This window comes from Tupaia chinensis, unplaced genomic scaffold (assembly GCF_000334495.1).
Source record: "Tupaia chinensis unplaced genomic scaffold, TupChi_1.0 Scaffold148441_1, whole genome shotgun sequence".
NCBI lineage: Eukaryota > Metazoa > Chordata > Mammalia > Scandentia > Tupaiidae > Tupaia > Tupaia belangeri.
The window spans coordinates 82435-91136 of NW_006208290.1; the positions used below are offsets into that span (position 1 = coordinate 82435).

Here is an 8702-nt window from a genome sequence, read left to right on the forward strand (position 1 = left end):
TTAACACATTTAAGTGTGTCCCTACACTGAAACTTGTGTGTGTGTGTGTGTGTGTGTGTGTGTGTGTGTGTGTGTTTAATGTGAAACGGTACAACCGCTGAGCCAGAAGGAAACTAAGTTGTATTCCACGTTCACAACATGTTTTTAACATGAATTCTTTTTTGAAATGGGAAGAGCCTTACCCACCGTCTTGATAATCACTACGACTGCTTGTCTAGCACGGCCTTCACCCTGCTCGGCACTGCTGTGGGTGTGCTGCTGCCTTTCTGGGGCTTAACTGGCATCACATGCAGTCTGCCCAGGTAACCTGTCCAAAAGAGAAGATAATGAACCAAACCAATCAAATAGGAAAGGCGTAAAGAAATTTCCCTACCAACATTCTAGCAGGCATGTCATCCTTAAATGCAAGAGGCAAAAATCTCATCTGTGATGTAGCTGCCATGTTATCTTTCCTTCATGCTCTTACAAAACGAAATCTCTGTGGGACACCGTTATGCTATTTGGTTCAGGCTGAAATCATCTCCCTCAGGAAAATGATGAGGTGGCAACAGAAGAAAGGGGGAATAACAACTGGGGCCAGACTCTACGCAGCAGCGTGTTTTTCTGTTTTGTTTTGTTTTTAATGATTTCTGTTTGAACTCTCGCATCTGCTCTTTCTTCATAGACACGTACAAATTTTTTCAATATAATTTAAATCACACTCTACATACTGTCTCATAAGCTGTAAATACAAAATATGTTTCATTGCTTTGTTTGCTCACTTCATGAAAGTAGTTCCCTGCAGAAAATTTAGGGTATCTGGCAAGCGCCATCTTCTGACCAGAACCAGAACTGTCACTATCATGTCCTCCCAGGAGAAAGATAAGAACTAACTACTACATCCTCCCAGCCAGCATCCTTCTTGGCTTCCAGCATCTTTCTCAAGTGGTTGAATATACCATGCTGAAATTTAGAGTTTTGCTATTTATCACAGAAAAATGGAAATCTAAATGTCTGCACCTCCAACAGTCTGATTGTAAAAACTGTCGAGTGTTTACTGAAAATTAAAAAATAGGAGAAAGTGATAGAGAAAGAAATTATAACTCTAGGAAGACATTATGACTTCCTAGAGATTGATACTGTGGTCAGTTATACAGCACTCCACTGTATGGAGGCACAATACGATACACTACATTTTTTTTCTTTTTAAAGATTTTTTAAAAGAATGACTTATTCAATTTTATTTATTCATGTATTTATTTTAATTTGACCAGAGACAGACGCAGAGAAAGAGAGCGACAGAGAGAGAGTGAGAGACAGAAAAGAGGGAAAGTGGGGAGGCAAGCCACCAGATACGGGACGCAAACCACGGTTGGCCCTGTGGGAGTGTCCAGCACCTTAACCAGCACACCACCTGCTGGTCCCCTCCACATACTACTTTTTAAACTGTGTTATACAAATCAACTAAAGCCGGGACCAGCAGGTAGTGTGGTGGTTAAGGCGCTGGACACTCCCACATGCCAGACCATGGTTCGAGTCCCAGACCTGGTGGCTCGCTTCCTCACCTTGTCTGTCTGTCTCTCTCTCTCTCTCTCTCTGTCTCTCTCTCTCTCGTCAACTTAAAATACATGAATGAATAAATAAACCAAAACATAATTCTGAAAAACTATGGTCTTCACTGAAAAGAAACATCAACCAAAGCCTCTCTCTCAGACTTAAAACATCAATGACACAGAAAAAAATGGTCATTGCTGACCATGACCATACCTGTGCCCTGAAAGAAAGAGCTTCAGGGAGATACCTGCCGGCCTACACTCAACATAGCGACCAGACGACCTGCTTGATCAGGTTCGGGATAAATTCCACTATCGGCAAATGACAGTGGGGGAAAGCATGGGAGCGTGTCTGCGTGTGTGTCTACGTGTGTTTCTGTGTCTGGAACAAACTGGGTCTGCTCTTTCAGCTTCATTTTGTTCTTCTAATTATAAGAATGAGCAGGGAATAAAGCCATTCTAAAAATGCAGAAACTAGCTACAAACAGATTTTTAAAATCCCAGCAATCTCAACGGAGATGCTGACTGCTAACACGGGCATCTAAGAATTCATATATGTTCCTTTACAAGTGCCGTCTCGCAATAGCACCTCCGAACCCGTTTCCATGCCCGTGCACATTTCTACCTGTGTTTGCGTTAGTCACTTTAGACGCTTACATTTTTCTCTCAATAGCTTTTTGGGTAGAATAACACAAGTTTCAATCAAAAGATAATAAAAATCTGTAACAAACATAGAAACATGGAATGCCATGTCAAAAATCAGCACGAATGGAATGCCTCACTGAAGTCTTACTTTAGAAGCTGTAATCTGATCACCCATTCTCACACTGTGGACTTTAAAAATATCAGGAGAAACCAGAATTCCACAGGGTTAATTCTGTCCCAGTAACAGCCACTGGACCCAAAGCATATTCTCTCCCGACCTTTCCCAAGCAACAATCTTTATTCATTATTTTTCACTTTAACACCAAGGCCCGAAGAAATTCCCGGAAAATAACTAGCTTTAAGACAGCCATTACCTTGAAGCTTCTTGTCAGCTGCAGTGTCCTGAAATGCAGCCCCTCCCCCAGGACTGGCCAGGCAAGCTCACTTCCAAGCTGCTCACAGAAGGCTCCGCCCCCTCCGGAGTGATGGGAAAAGCAGGGGGGGCTTTCCCCTCAACTACAGGGAAGAGAATCTCCAAGTTAAGCTGAAATTCACTTCAAGAGAAGACCTGTGAAGGGTAGGAGGGAGGGGCTGAGGAAAAGAAAAGAGAAACACCAAACTCACACAAGAATGGAAAGTTATCTGTGTGAGCGTTTAGCGTGTAGGATGATGTGTGTAGTAACATCTTTGACTTGACTGACGGGCAATACATGTATACTTTGAAAATCCATACTGTATGCGGTAAAGATGTACAATGACTAAACGTCAACAAGAAAGAAAATAAGTGGAACCTTATTTATACATGACATTTAGAAAGGAGAGAAAAGCGGTTCATTTTTGAAGCACTTGAAAGTAGAATTTATGTTGAAACTTCAAGCGTGGTTATTTCCTAAGGGAAAAAAAATCAAAAGGTGGAAAAGGTGGAAATGCTTTTGTCAGATAATAAACATCCATAGAAGAACACCTTATACGTATTTTTCTTGCCTAGTTTGGCACCTGATTTCTACAGATGATCTTAATTCAGCAGGCCAAACTCAATAAAGAAAAGACCCGCTGGGTCCTAAACAGCAAAGTAAAAACTAGAGGTAAAGGACAGGACCAATTCGCAATAGTCTAAAAGCAGAGTTCCTCCCCACTCCCGATCATTTACTTTCCTGGAAGCAAGCTTACACAGAGCAACTACAGGAATGTGTGTCCTTGTCACGTTGCAAGCATCTAGGCTGTTTGGGTAGATCAGCTTACATCTAGGGTCCTGTTATGTGACCGATTTAATCTTCACCATAATCAATGCCCTGCAACTTACCTTCCCCTTGCACTAGACCTGACATTTTGGCTTTCATCTGCAGCTCCATTTGTTTTGTATCAATTTATTCACTAGAGAAAGGGAGGTGCTATTTATTGGGGTTCCTCAAACTCCAAACATTCTAATTAAAAATAAAAAATCCACAGCACATAAAAATATTCACCTTCCCTAATAATCAAAGAGATGCAAACATAAACGGCGCTGAGATGTCATTTTTCCATATAATTTGACCAACAAAGAAACCATGATACAACGAACAGTTTACACAACAACTAGTAAAAGGACACTCCAGGACCAGCAGTTAGGGTAATGGCTATGTCGCTGGACTCCCATGTAGTTGACCGCAGTTCCAGTCCCGAACCCGGCGGCTTAAACTCACACCGGGCGCGCGCGCGCGCATGTGTGTGTGTGTGTGTGTGTGTGTGTGTAAATTTCCCTACCAACATTCTAGCAGGCATGTCATCCTTAAATGCAAGAGGCAAAAATCTCATCTGTGATGTAGCTGCCATGTTATCTTTCCTTCATGCTCTTACAAAACGAAATCTCTGTGGGACACCGTTATGCTATTTGGTTCAGGCTGAAATCATCTCCCTCAGGAAAATGATGAGGTGGCAACAGAAGAAAGGGGGAATAACAACTGGGGCCAGACTCTACGCAGCAGCGTGTTTTTCTGTTTTGTTTTGTTTTTAATGATTTCTGTTTGAACTCTCGCATCTGCTCTTTCTTCATAGACACGTACAAATTTTTTCAATATAATTTAAATCACACTCTACATACTGTCTCATAAGCTGTAAATACAAAATATGTTTCATTGCTTTGTTTGCTCACTTCATGAAAGTAGTTCCCTGCAGAAAATTTAGGGTATCTGGCAAGCGCCATCTTCTGACCAGAACCAGAACTGTCACTATCATGTCCTCCCAGGAGAAAGATAAGAACTAACTACTACATCCTCCCAGCCAGCATCCTTCTTGGCTTCCAGCATCTTTCTCAAGTGGTTGAATATACCATGCTGAAATTTAGAGTTTTGCTATTTATCACAGAAAAATGGAAATCTAAATGTCTGCACCTCCAACAGTCTGATTGTAAAAACTGTCGAGTGTTTACTGAAAATTAAAAAATAGGAGAAAGTGATAGAGAAAGAAATTATAACTCTAGGAAGACATTATGACTTCCTAGAGATTGATACTGTGGTCAGTTATACAGCACTCCACTGTATGGAGGCACAATACGATACACTACATTTTTTTTCTTTTTAAAGATTTTTTAAAAGAATGACTTATTCAATTTTATTTATTCATGTATTTATTTTAATTTGACCAGAGACAGACGCAGAGAAAGAGAGCGACAGAGAGAGAGTGAGAGACAGAAAAGAGGGAAAGTGGGGAGGCAAGCCACCAGATACGGGACGCAAACCACGGTTGGCCCTGTGGGAGTGTCCAGCACCTTAACCAGCACACCACCTGCTGGTCCCCTCCACATACTACTTTTTAAACTGTGTTATACAAATCAACTAAAGCCGGGACCAGCAGGTAGTGTGGTGGTTAAGGCGCTGGACACTCCCACATGCCAGACCATGGTTCGAGTCCCAGACCTGGTGGCTCGCTTCCTCACCTTGTCTGTCTGTCTCTCTCTCTCTCTCTCTCTGTCTCTCTCTCTCTCGTCAACTTAAAATACATGAATGAATAAATAAACCAAAACATAATTCTGAAAAACTATGGTCTTCACTGAAAAGAAACATCAACCAAAGCCTCTCTCTCAGACTTAAAACATCAATGACACAGAAAAAAATGGTCATTGCTGACCATGACCATACCTGTGCCCTGAAAGAAAGAGCTTCAGGGAGATACCTGCCGGCCTACACTCAACATAGCGACCAGACGACCTGCTTGATCAGGTTCGGGATAAATTCCACTATCGGCAAATGACAGTGGGGGAAAGCATGGGAGCGTGTCTGCGTGTGTGTCTACGTGTGTTTCTGTGTCTGGAACAAACTGGGTCTGCTCTTTCAGCTTCATTTTGTTCTTCTAATTATAAGAATGAGCAGGGAATAAAGCCATTCTAAAAATGCAGAAACTAGCTACAAACAGATTTTTAAAATCCCAGCAATCTCAACGGAGATGCTGACTGCTAACACGGGCATCTAAGAATTCATATATGTTCCTTTACAAGTGCCGTCTCGCAATAGCACCTCCGAACCCGTTTCCATGCCCGTGCACATTTCTACCTGTGTTTGCGTTAGTCACTTTAGACGCTTACATTTTTCTCTCAATAGCTTTTTGGGTAGAATAACACAAGTTTCAATCAAAAGATAATAAAAATCTGTAACAAACATAGAAACATGGAATGCCATGTCAAAAATCAGCACGAATGGAATGCCTCACTGAAGTCTTACTTTAGAAGCTGTAATCTGATCACCCATTCTCACACTGTGGACTTTAAAAATATCAGGAGAAACCAGAATTCCACAGGGTTAATTCTGTCCCAGTAACAGCCACTGGACCCAAAGCATATTCTCTCCCGACCTTTCCCAAGCAACAATCTTTATTCATTATTTTTCACTTTAACACCAAGGCCCGAAGAAATTCCCGGAAAATAACTAGCTTTAAGACAGCCATTACCTTGAAGCTTCTTGTCAGCTGCAGTGTCCTGAAATGCAGCCCCTCCCCCAGGTCTGGCCAGGCAAGCTCACTTCCAAGCTGCTCACAGAAGGCTCCGCCCCCTCCGGAGTGATGGGAAAAGCAGGGGGGGCTTTCCCCTCAACTACAGGGAAGAGAATCTCCAAGTTAAGCTGAAATTCACTTCAAGAGAAGACCTGTGAAGGGTAGGAGGGAGGGGCTGAGGAAAAGAAAAGAGAAACACCAAACTCACACAAGAATGGAAAGTTATCTGTGTGAGCGTTTAGCGTGTAGGATGATGTGTGTAGTAACATCTTTGACTTGACTGACGGGCAATACATGTATACTTTGAAAATCCATACTGTATGCGGTAAAGATGTACAATGACTAAACGTCAACAAGAAAGAAAATAAGTGGAACCTTATTTATACATGACATTTAGAAAGGAGAGAAAAGCGGTTCATTTTTGAAGCACTTGAAAGTAGAATTTATGTTGAAACTTCAAGCGTGGTTATTTCCTAAGGGAAAAAAAATCAAAAGGTGGAAAAGGTGGAAATGCTTTTGTCAGATAATAAACATCCATAGAAGAACACCTTATACGTATTTTTCTTGCCTAGTTTGGCACCTGATTTCTACAGATGATCTTAATTCAGCAGGCCAAACTCAATAAAGAAAAGACCCGCTGGGTCCTAAACAGCAAAGTAAAAACTAGAGGTAAAGGACAGGACCAATTCGCAATAGTCTAAAAGCAGAGTTCCTCCCCACTCCCGATCATTTACTTTCCTGGAAGCAAGCTTACACAGAGCAACTACAGGAATGTGTGTCCTTGTCACGTTGCAAGCATCTAGGCTGTTTGGGTAGATCAGCTTACATCTAGGGTCCTGTTATGTGACCGATTTAATCTTCACCATAATCAATGCCCTGCAACTTACCTTCCCCTTGCACTAGACCTGACATTTTGGCTTTCATCTGCAGCTCCATTTGTTTTGTATCAATTTATTCACTAGAGAAAGGGAGGTGCTATTTATTGGGGTTCCTCAAACTCCAAACATTCTAATTAAAAATAAAAAATCCACAGCACATAAAAATATTCACCTTCCCTAATAATCAAAGAGATGCAAACATAAACGGCGCTGAGATGTCATTTTTCCATATAATTTGACCAACAAAGAAACCATGATACAACGAACAGTTTACACAACAACTAGTAAAAGGACACTCCAGGACCAGCAGTTAGGGTAATGGCTATGTCGCTGGACTCCCATGTAGTTGACCGCAGTTCCAGTCCCGAACCCGGCGGCTTAAACTCACACCGGGCGCGCGCGCGCGCATGTGTGTGTGTGTGTGTGTGTGTGTGTGTGCACGTGCCCGAGATCCCAAGAGGAGAATCGAGGAGAAGGGATTGTGATGTGGCAATCCCACCGGGGAGGTGGGGGGTGATTTCTCGCTTTCTGTCTCTGTGTTTCTCCCTGTCTCTCTGATGAGTGCACGCACCCTATAGCAAAATAAAAAGAAAAAAAAAAAAGGGCACTCCCTCATGTCCAAAGAGAAGGTAAGGCAAAATGAAAGCCAAAGTCTTATCTGACTCTAAAACAGGAGGGTGTGCTCCCTCTCCACCAGGACACACCACCTCTTGAATTCTGTCTTGGTAGAACCAAGGATGATGTCATTCACTTTCAGATTGTGAGGAAATTGGTGACTATAAGCCCAGAGTGAGTGCTGCTCAGTCTCCTGTCCATCCTGGTGAACATACTGGCGAACTACAGCCATCTTCAGTAACCATACTTACTTATCCATGCATGCTTTCCATCTCCTACATACATCTCCATTCCCACACAGATAGGCATTTTTTTTAAAATTGTGCACTGTGCTTTGGCACTGATCATGCTTGCATGAGAGCATTCACTTGGCCTTCGAGCAGTTACGCCAAGTCTCTTGTGTTGCAGGGGCCTGGCAGTCCCTTGCCTCTCAGACATGGCTATTCCTGGACAGGGACTGAAAATCATTTGTTACGCAGAGAAGTGCCCATTTCACACCACCCTTATTCACAACAGAGGATTCCTTGTCTCCATGCTTTGTGGTATGCAACTGCCAATTCAATAAGGAAACTCGCATTGCTATTCTCTTTGGCTGAGCCTTTTTCTTCCACAAAATCTTCATGAAATTAAGACTTGAGTTGAGATTTTTATCGCCTTTAACATTGAGGCCGTATGTCCCAGGAAACCCCAAGACCTACATGCTGCCCATGGATAATGATTCTGAGGTGTAAGTCTCTTAAAGAAAGAGTTATAGTAAGTTAAACGTAAAAACCTGAAATATAAGTAAAGTGACTGAGGCCCTCACAATGCATCCACCCTCACAGTCGAGCATGCAAACGCATCTGCCCGTTCTAACTATTTAGGTTAGAGAAACAGAACCACACTACGACACAGCTCTTCTCACAATGAGCAGATGAAGAGAAAGAGAACATTCTGGGTTGGGGAAATCTAAAGAAACAAGAGGCCATCATTTTTCCAGAGATCCACAACAGAAGGGTTAGGCTGGATCAAAATGATTCCGGTAACCAATCGGAAAGGACGCGAAGGATTCTCTGCTGTTACGGATTCC

General features: G+C 42.4%; 1 protein-coding gene across 5 annotated transcripts in view; it reads right to left on the minus strand.

Annotated features, from left to right (window-relative positions):
• PWWP3B (PWWP domain containing 3B) overlaps window positions 1-8702 on the minus strand; it is a 36146-nt gene that overhangs the window by 22584 nt on the left and 4860 nt on the right. For 2 of the 5 annotated variants that reach the window (XM_006170428.2, XM_014584992.2), the window contains exons 1-2: window positions 2552-2842; window positions 187-307 (exon numbers count right to left, since the gene is read on the minus strand). The gene's annotated coding sequence lies outside the window, so the exon portion shown is untranslated. Of the gene's footprint in view, window positions 1-182; window positions 308-2551; window positions 2843-6098; window positions 6114-8702 lie in introns of those variants that run through there. The other 3 variants (XM_027769065.1, XM_006170429.2, XM_006170430.2) reach the window with 3 other exon arrangements.